We start from the raw sequence: 9,947 nt of genomic DNA on the forward strand, positions 1-9,947 counted from the left end.
CCTTTCTTGGGGGGTCAGATGATATCAGAGGAATGTGATGCCTCTCAAACTCTTGGCTTAGAACGGGCACACTGCCATTTCTGCCCAATTCTATCTGCCAAAGCCAGTGCCATGGCCAAACCCAACTTAAATGGGCGGAGGACAGTTCTCGCTTGGAAGTCATGGTGGAGCAGCACTATCGGCTGAGTGGTGATCTCATCTACTGCGTTGCCCACAACCACGCAAGCGGGACGTGGCCACGCAGAAGTTGGCCTGGCAGTGAGGCCTTACTGCTGGCATCTGTGCGGTGTGGCGGCGGTGGCGCTCACAGAGGCTTCACACACGCCTCCGCGAGCAGCAGCCGCGTTTGTGCCATCACACACAGACCCCAGACACACCAGGCCTCCCTGTGGACATTGACTGATTCTAACATTTTTCCTCTGGGTGCCATTCTGCCTGAAGAGAGTAATTTGATTTTCAATGAGTTCTAGAGGTTTGAATGGTGCTCATTTACTCACGAATGTCAGTCTGGAGGGGCTGAGAGGTGCCTGGGCGTGGCCCCATGCGCTGCGCTTTCTGCGCACAGCTTGCCCTGCCTGTGCAGCCGTGTCTGTGGTGCTTCCTAAACTTACCTTGGCTCCTGGGGGGTGGTCTCCAGGTCTCCCAGTCATTCAGGGGCCACTGGAAAGGAGGCCTCCTTCTCAGCTCACTTAGCGCTGGGGCCCCTGAGGGCCTGAGTGTGGGAGTCCACAGACGTGTCGGTGTGTCTCGTCTGCAGCACTAAGCTGTACCAAAGGAGCATCTGGGGTATTTGGCACCAAAACCTTGGGGTAACAACACCTGAGAAGATCTGGGACAGCAAGTGATCCACGGAAACTAACTGACTAACATCACCTAGGAGACTCCACGTGGTGTTGAACACTCTCTTGATATAAGCCAATGTGCTGCTGGGATTTCTAAGGTTATTTCCTCTCACATTTACCAAAGACCTTACAACATATTTTCCTGCTTTCTCTCATTTGACCCTCACAGCAGCTCATTATAGAGGCTGGGCTACTGGACTATATAGACTAGAACACTGAGTCTGAGAGTGGAATGATTTAAAGAGGTTGTGGTGATTTTCTCGGAGGATCCAAGTCTTTGATAACTTTCTGGCCAGCTGAGGGTCAATATTCAGTGTGGATCTCTGCAATATGATCCACGGCAGGCTCACTATATGAATGGATGTGTTGTGCCACTGGAACCCAGGATCAGAACCATGAGAGCAGCGGTGCCCATGAACACAGAATGTCCATACACAGATGACCTTTGCCCATCACCTAGGACTTCAAAGCAAGCACTTCTTAGTGTGTTAGTATTTATCCAGCATTGTACTTGTGTGTGTGTGTGTGTGTGTGTGTGTGAGAGAGAGAGAGAGAGAGAGAGAGAGAGAGAGAGAGAGAGAGGATTCAAACTCATCTGGACAAAATAACCCCAGATGGTCAGCCCTGCAATCCCTGTAACCATCCTCCCCCGTGTGTTCTGTCTTCTCTGATTTGCTCTTACAGAGGATACTCGGGCTGGATTGTGCTCATGAATATTCAAGTCATTGGAAAAAAACAAATTCCCGTTATAAAAAAAATAAAATGATGTCTTGTTTATATAGTAGTCTTTGGTGTATGAGTCTGGTTAGTCTGAGTCAGTCCCTGAAAACCTGATGTTTTTTGAGTCCTGTGAAAAGCAGTTCTGGCCGCCCATGCGGAGGGCCTACCCTCATGGGGTCCCACAGCATACTGCCTCCCGGAGCCTTCTTTGGAGGGCTGGAACCATAGCCTCTCGTCATGCCTTTTCTGAATGGTGCATAGCTATGCTCTCCTTTGCCCAGGAGAAGCTGTGTCTCATGTTACTTGTCTGTAATTGCATGTCTAAGTTGAAGGGTACGGAAGGCAAATAAAAGAAATTCTATCCTGGAAGTAGATGTGGGCTATTAAAACTAGATTTTCAGTCAAGGGACCCAGAGAGCAGTGTGCTTAGAGAACTAGAGCTGGAAATTTTTTTTTTTATATTGATTTGAAAGAGAGAGAGAAAGAGAGAGAGAAACATCGATGTGAGAGAGAAACATAGATCAGTTGCCTCCCGCACACACCCTGACAAGGGATCGAACCCCACAACCTGGGTATGTGCCCTGATCAGGAATTGAACTCACCACCCTCTGATGTGTGAACGGTGCTCCAACCAACTGAGCCACACCAGCCAGGGCTAGAGCTGGAAATTTTTGTTTTGACTATCATATAAGCCAGTGGAGACAAAAAATCAACTTCAAGTATTTGAGCATATTTTATTTGATTGCAAGGGCTTTTTTTTAGCCAGGATAGGTTATGCTTATGCTGTGCTAACAATTCCCAAATTTCAGTGGTTAACATAGAAATATGTATTTTTGCTCTCACAGATCTACCTAAGTCAGGAGGGAAAGTGCACAAGGAGAGGGCTCTGCTCCACCCACTCACGCAGGGGCCCAGGCCGATGACCCCACCATCTGGAGTGTCAGCAGTGGCTGCAACGGGGAAGGAGGAATGGAGAAGCATGTCGGGGCTTTTAAGACATTATTTGCTCTAACATTTCATCAGCAACAACATTAGTCCCATAGCCCACCTGTTTCAGGGGGTGGGAACATAGCCTTTGGTGGGTCCATCCAGGCACAGGCCTGCCACTGAGCCTGGGTCCCATCTCCAACGCGATGGACAGCAGCAGGTGAGGGAAGAGCACCAGCTTGAGGGAGAGCAAGGGCAGCATGTCTGTTTCTTACACGTCACTTAGTCTCTGTCCGAGATGTCCCAGCGTCCTGCCAATTGAAGAGATCAGAAACTTTCTGATTAATATTCTATTAAGACAAGCCAGGAAGCTGATACCCAGAAGCCATTTCTCTCTAATTATTTCATAAACATGGAGTAAGTTCTCTCTTATACTCTGTCTTTACCATGATAAGAACCCAATTCCTAAAGGCATCTTGCAAGAAGAGAGGTGGGGGTGTAATATACTCAGACTCCTTCCCCTTGTTGTTGAATCTATTGAGTTTAGAGTCACCACTTAACCACTTGTTATTTAAGAAAAATAATATAACCCAAGTAAATTTCATTGTCCTAGTCTCCTGCCTTAACTGACAACATAGCTCCTCCAAGGCCCATATGCCACGTAGGGACCCAGAGGGTAAAGGGCCAGCAGAGGAGGGGGAGCGGAAGTGCCAGCAATGCCAGATATTTCACACCAGTGGGTGTTTTCAGCAAACCACTGGAAAGTTGGGTTGAGCTAGATTCATTTGAAGAGACTAATATGGGATGAACAGAGAAAAAATTGTGGGGGGTGGAGAGTTCTATAGGCCCTTATATTTTGGGGTAAGAACAGAATTCACAGTGGTTTCTGATACCCACAGAGTAAAACGCATTTTTCCCAGGAAGCAAACCTGACAAAACCTTGGCCAACCTGGTGGGGGCTCTGGAATGCGAGTCGCCCATCAGTGTTGTCCTTGTTGGGTCACACTGCCCGTGCCGCTGCCCTCACTACCTCAGTCCCTGCCAGGGGCACATTCGGCAAGAATGACCTCTGCAAACACTCCTCTCCGGTGAGCACCCACTCACTCCTGGAGGGGTCCATTCACCCCGGCTCTGTCCCCACAGCACATCCTGCTTTAATTCTTACCTCACGAGGGACTCAGAGACCTGGGCAGGTCACAGGGTTAGACTGTGAACCCAGCAGGTGTGTCTGCTCAGATGGAAAGCTGGGGTGGAAGCAGCTTAGTAGGGACCCACTGCTCCCCTCACTGGCTGCTCACTGAGGCCATTGGCAGGGAGCAGTGTGTGTCCTGAGTCTTAGGGGAACCATGGGACCACAACATTCATCAGGAAGTGCCCCTGGTAACAGGGAAGGAGAGTCTGTTGGTGTGGGAGGGGAACTGAAATTTATTACTCGGGGGTGGTGAACACACAACACAGGTGATGGAGTGCTGCATGCTGGGTACTTTATTCTACATAATCTCAGAGTTACCTAAAGCACTCTGAATGTGTATTAATTCCCTCACTTTGCAGAGGAAAGATCAAGGCTCATAGAGGTTAAAGGACTTTCCAAAGATGTCGTGACAGGGAGGCTGAGCTGGAAAGAAGGCCGCAGGGGCAGCGGCTGCACAGGGCTGCTCACCACTGCACTCCTTGCACCCAGTGGGTGTGTAGCTTGGAGCAGATGATGAATAAATATTTGTTGACTGAATGATGGGTGGCAGAGCAAGTACCCAAGAATCACATATGTATCACTTTAAATGTAGGCCTTTCCTTCCTATTATGGGAAATATGAGATCCAAGATTTAAAAAACACACACACGCTTTAGTTTGATCAGAAACTAAACCACAGTCTATGGCAGGGGTGGGCAAACTTTTTGACTCAAGGGCCACAATGGGTTCTCAAACTGGACCGGAGGGCCAGAACAAAAGCATGGATGGAGTGTTTGTGTGAACTAATATAAATTCAAAGTAAAGGAGCGGAGGGGAGAGCAAGAGAACCGGATAGAACAGCCGGATCCGACCCGCGGGCCGTAGATTGCCCAAGGCTGGTCTATGGTCTGCCTTCCCCACCACGATGCTTCCCTGATCCTGATTGCCATGGGCGGAGGCAGCTGTGTGCAGTGGAGGCAGGACTCGGCCAAGCCAGGTGTGAGAGGGAACCTTTCAGGGGCGGGGTGTAGTCACAAGATTACTTGTCACCCATCACCTGCATTCATTTTTAGAGGATGGTTGGAAATTCTAGGTTTCAGGAACCAACTGTGATTGATGAAGTATTAGATGAATTTTTTAAAATGTTTTTATTGATTTCAGAGAGGAAGGGAGAGGGAGGGAGAGAGAAACATCAATGATGAGAATCATTGATTGGCTGCCTCCTACATGCCACACACTGGGCTTCGAGTCTGCTACCCGAGCATGTGCCCTGACAGGAATCAAACCATGACCTCCTGGTTCATAGGTCAACGCTCAACTACTGAGCCACGCCGGCCGGGCTGGATGAATTTGGTCAAATCACCTGATCCATGATGCTCAGAGTTCTCAGCCTCCTCCCACTCCCGCTCATTCTGAAAGAAAGCTCACCCCTTAAAGCCTGTGGCATCGCTCCAGCACAGCGCACCTGCTGGAATCTCAGATCTTTTTGCAAGAAGTGGAGGGAAAGCAGTGTCAAGACAGAATTGGACATCTGGCCTTGATTTTGCCTTCTGAAACTCAAGAACCAGACAAAGGGTGATTTTTCTGACCTTAGTTAAGAGACATAGTTCCCTGACCGGGTTCTTCCTGAGCTTGTGGTTGGGGCCACAATAGACCTTATTGTGTCCAGTGGCTTTTCAACTGCTGTGCTGACCTATATAGCCAAGGATCACCAATAATAGGACTATCTTATTCAAAATTCCCAAGGTAATTCCTTACAGAGGAATATGGCTTCAGTTTCTCACTATTTGCTGCTAGTTCTGGTCCTGGATTCACATGCAGCTCAGCCATACTGTGTGCCAGGACCTGCCTGCACAGAGGAGACGTTTGGCAGGTCTGCTGCGCTGGCAAGAAGCCAGAGGGTAGGAGGGCACCTGTCGTGGTTAGAGGGTAGAAGGGCACCTGTCGAAACTCAGGGCCTCGCCAGGCCCATGTGAGTCTCCAGCCCCCAGAGGTTATTGGGTTAGCTCAGCGGGGCAGTGGTTACCCCAGGAGGCGCTGCCCTGTCGGCGTGGTCATCCCGAGCATCGTCCAGCCCCCCTCCCCCCAACCCCCGGCGGGGGCAACGCCCACGTGGACCTACGGGTGTCCAGGCAGACCGCTGGAGGCGGGGAGGAGGCGGGGTTCACCCACCACTTGAGCCCGAGGTCTCCCAGGGAGGAGCAGGTGGTGCGCCTCAGGCAGGTCGGCGCAGGCGGTGGGCGACCTCCTTCTGGGAGCCCAGTACTCGGGGTGCCTCAGCCCGGGCACAGCGGGGAGTAGAGGCAGGAGCAGCGGGGAGTGGAGGCAGGGGCAGTGGGGAGTGGAGACAGGGGCAGTGGGGAGTGGAGACAGGGGCAGGGGGCAGTGGAGGCAGGACGCGGGAGAGGGTCTAATTCTATTGCCTCCTCTAAATGCCCACTTCGCAGCATGCTTCCTGTTCAGAGAGTGCTATCCTCCCTCTTAATGGCAAACTCCCAATGAGATGGTGAGAGTTTGATGTTTCAAAACACTGTGGTCTGAGTAGTCAGAGCTGGTGGGTGACGCTGTCTGCTGAGTGTGTCTGGTCCTGAGAGGAGAGAGGGGTGAGAAGCAGGCTCCGAGGCCCTGGAGGCAGAGTCTGAGAACAGCCAGGAGAAGGGGATCTGTGTAAAGTCACATGACTCTCTCTCTCTCTTTTTTTCAAAGAGTGAGCCACACACCCTGATGCTCACCTAGTCCCAGGAGATTGTGAGCCTCCGGCTTATTTTTTTCAGCCCTGTGTGTGTGACAAACATCTGTCACACGAATGACGATATAACCCTTCCCCTTCCCCCAGGGTTTCCTATGAAATCCCAGACACAGCTCACTGTCCCTCCGGGGAGCCCAGCTGACGAAGGCCAGGGTGTAACCACACCTGTCTCCCTATAGCATCTCCCACCGGCTCAGGGAAGTGGCCTTGAGGCTGTAGCAGGAGCTGGCCCCTGTGACATCCTCACCAACGTTTTCCCCCTCCCACCCTCCTTACCCATCCCTTCTCATCCTCCTGGGCCTGTCTCAAGTACCACGGCCTCCATTAGCCTTCCTTGACTTAACATGTCCCGTGAAAAGAAGCCATGTGTCGAGCAGGATAGGCAATGTTTCCATCTGCTGCCAGCCCTCTGGGTGAGACCCATCATCTTGCTGTAGCTACTGGGCCCACCCACGACCTGGACTATTTGGAAAATCAATGTTGGTTGAAACAAATTTTTAAAAATTGAAGACTGCTTTCATATTTAGAGTAATTGTTCAGTCATTTCTTCAAGTTCTCGCTTATTTTTTTCCAAGCATTAGAAGAAAAAACCCTTTTTAATGGAAATTTTCAGTCATTCTGTAGGAACCACACCAGGGTCCCCGAATAGTCAAGGCCAATGGGAGCACAGAGGCCTCATTGTCAATACACCAGAATGGCCAAGGCAGCTCTGAGCATGAGCCTCATTGGGTGCCCAAGGCCAAGACACCATGAGTGGGCGCAAGGACACACGGTACACTGTGCCCTTCTGTAACTCAAAGGATTGATGTCGCTGTTGGCAGCTAACCTTCTCTGTCTCTGGAGTAATATACAGGCTGCTGACCAGGAGCTGCAAGAGAGAGCAGCCGGCAGAGCAGAGGCGAGAGAGCTCCGAGAAGCAGAGGCGATAGGCACAGAGAACGTAGCTCCTACGTGTGCAGCAGAGAGGAGAGCTCGGACGGAGCTGAGAGCTGGCACTGCCCAATGGGAGGCTAAGAGCTCCCAGAGAGCTCAGATTCAGCTGCCATGTTACCCTGCCAGTGCAGGGCAGGGAGACAGGAGAAGCTGCTGAGCCAGAGAGGCCATGAGGCTGCAGCTCTAAGGGAGAGTGCAGGGGCTGCCTCAATGGAAGGCGGTGAGTCTGGGGCGGTGTGCGGCTGCTCAGATAATAGCTGTGGGGACAGAGACTGCTACTGCTGTGCAGGAAAGATATGTGTTCACCAGCCGGTGTGTGGCCGCCTATATGGGATTGCTGTGAAGGACTGTTTTGTCTGACCACTATATGGCCACTGGCTTCTGCAATAAAGACTCATCCTTATACACCCACAGCCTCTCATGGCTTCTCCGTCTGAGACCCAGCGTCCTAGGAGCTCCAGTCCCAGGCAGGGGGCTCAGACCTACCACCTATAACTAGTGAGCAGAGGACAAAGGAGGAACTTGGACTAAGTTCCCAACAGTTAGTAGAGTGGGCAGGGTTCGAAAGACCTGCCCGGTGTAGTCAGGAAGAATTGAGAGTACATGGACTCAGAACAGCAGTGCTGAGCAGGGCTCCTGCTGTCTCTGACACATACCAAAAGTAGAGAGAATCTCATCCTCCCCTTTAGTCAGCATCAATAATGTGTGTGTGTGTGTGTGTGTGTGTGTGTGTGTACGCTAAACTTCACTCAAGGATGTTTTTTTCCATTGATTTTTAGAGAGAGTGGAAGGCAGGAGGGAGAAACATCGGTGTGAGAGAGACCATTGATTAGTTGTCTCTCACACACACCCCAACCAGGGCTGGGGATTGAACCTGCAACCCAGGTACGTGCCCTTGACCAGGAATCGAACCCGAGACCCCTCAGTGCATGGGCTGACATTCTAACCACTGAGCACACGGGCCAGGGCAGCTTCAATAATTTTTTTTAACATTTTCCAGTCTTCTTTCATCTAATCATCAACCCCAACTAAAGAAACAACAACACTGGAGTATTTAAAGGCAAACACAAAGCTCTGCAGCACCTGTGAGCATTTTATTTTATTTTCTCTTAATAATAAAAGCATAATATGCTAATTAGACCAGATGTCCTTCCGAATGACCTTCCAGATGAAGCCAGGGCTGCAAGGGAAGCCCGGGTCCCGGGTGCCAGAGGGAAGCCGGTGCCGGAGGGAAGCCAGTGCCAGCAGCCAGGAGAAGGAAGGCCTACTCTTGCATGAATTTCAGGCATTGGGCCTCTAGTGTTATTTATAACAGACAACAATCCTCACACCTAAGAACACATTTTTTTACATTTTATGTACATATATACTTATACCTGTACAAATCACATATCCATACATACATGCAGTGTAGAATTTGTTCCTGTGAAACTTCCTGGGATAAATTTTAAAGAAAATGGTTAGAGCAAGGCCAGAACCTGTCGTATTGCCTCTGAGGTCAGGAGCATGTCTGCACGCTGGGCGGCTCAGCTGCTTCTGTGAGTGTGGAAACTGAAGGAGGGAGAAGGCCTGTTGAGGGTTCCTGGGAATCTTGTTCTTTAAGACACTTTGATGTCCCTGCAAAAATCCTTGCATGAAGATGTGCGTTCCTAAGATTGTTGGGCAACATGGCAGTGAGAGCGAGAGCAGACACTGGAACCCAGTTTCTTGAACTTAAATGTTAACTTTGCTTTGTACTTGCTTTGGAACATCAGTCAGGTTACAGCATTGCTCTGTGCCTTAACTTCCTCATCTGTAAAGTGGGGGTAATAATAGTTCCTGCCTACCTCATGGGGTTGTCTGGATGGTTAAATGAGTTTTTACGCGTGAACTGAAGCTCTCAGAACAATGCCTGGCACATAATAAGTCCTCAGTAAACGTCACCACAATAAATCTTATCACCATTTACGATGTGTCAGGCTGTGTGTGTGTGTGTGTGTGTGTGTGTGTGTGTTTTGAATGTGACCCAGCATACACACTCGGCCATTTGGAGCATCACAGCTTATTAGGATCACATAAGTGTGTACATGTATAAGTATATATGTGATGACATGCTACCTATGCTAATATCCTTCACATGTTCTGGTTAATTAATGTCTAATTAATATTCAGAGTTCTGACCATGCTGTTTGAGGCCAATGCCTTTGACTCAGGAGAGAGGGTGTGCAGGCTCCTTGCCTCAAGAATGCGCACTGCTGGCCTGGGCTCTGCACCAGCACCCGTGGGAGAAGTTCTGTTTTTCTTGTCTTTCTCTGGTTTATGAGAGCCGTCTCCTTGCCTGGAGGAGGCCTGGCACAGAGGACCACCTCAGAAGCGGTGCCATTAAAGGACTGGCTGGGTGACTTGCTGGAAGTGGATCTTATTCAGCCAGAGATGCATTTGCAGGATTTCATGGCCTTGTGACACCCCAGCATCCCAGCCTGTGGCTGCAAAATCAGCCACTTCTTTATTGATCACAAACAGGGTCTCTTAGGCCATCCCCACCTCATTCTGGAAACTGGTCCCTTCCAAGCACCGCCTCCCTCCAAGTAATTTCTGTGACTCTCCTAAGGGTCTTTCATGGGTAC

This window comes from Plecotus auritus, assembly GCF_963455305.1.
Source record: "Plecotus auritus genome assembly, chromosome: 9".
NCBI lineage: Eukaryota > Metazoa > Chordata > Mammalia > Chiroptera > Vespertilionidae > Plecotus > Plecotus auritus.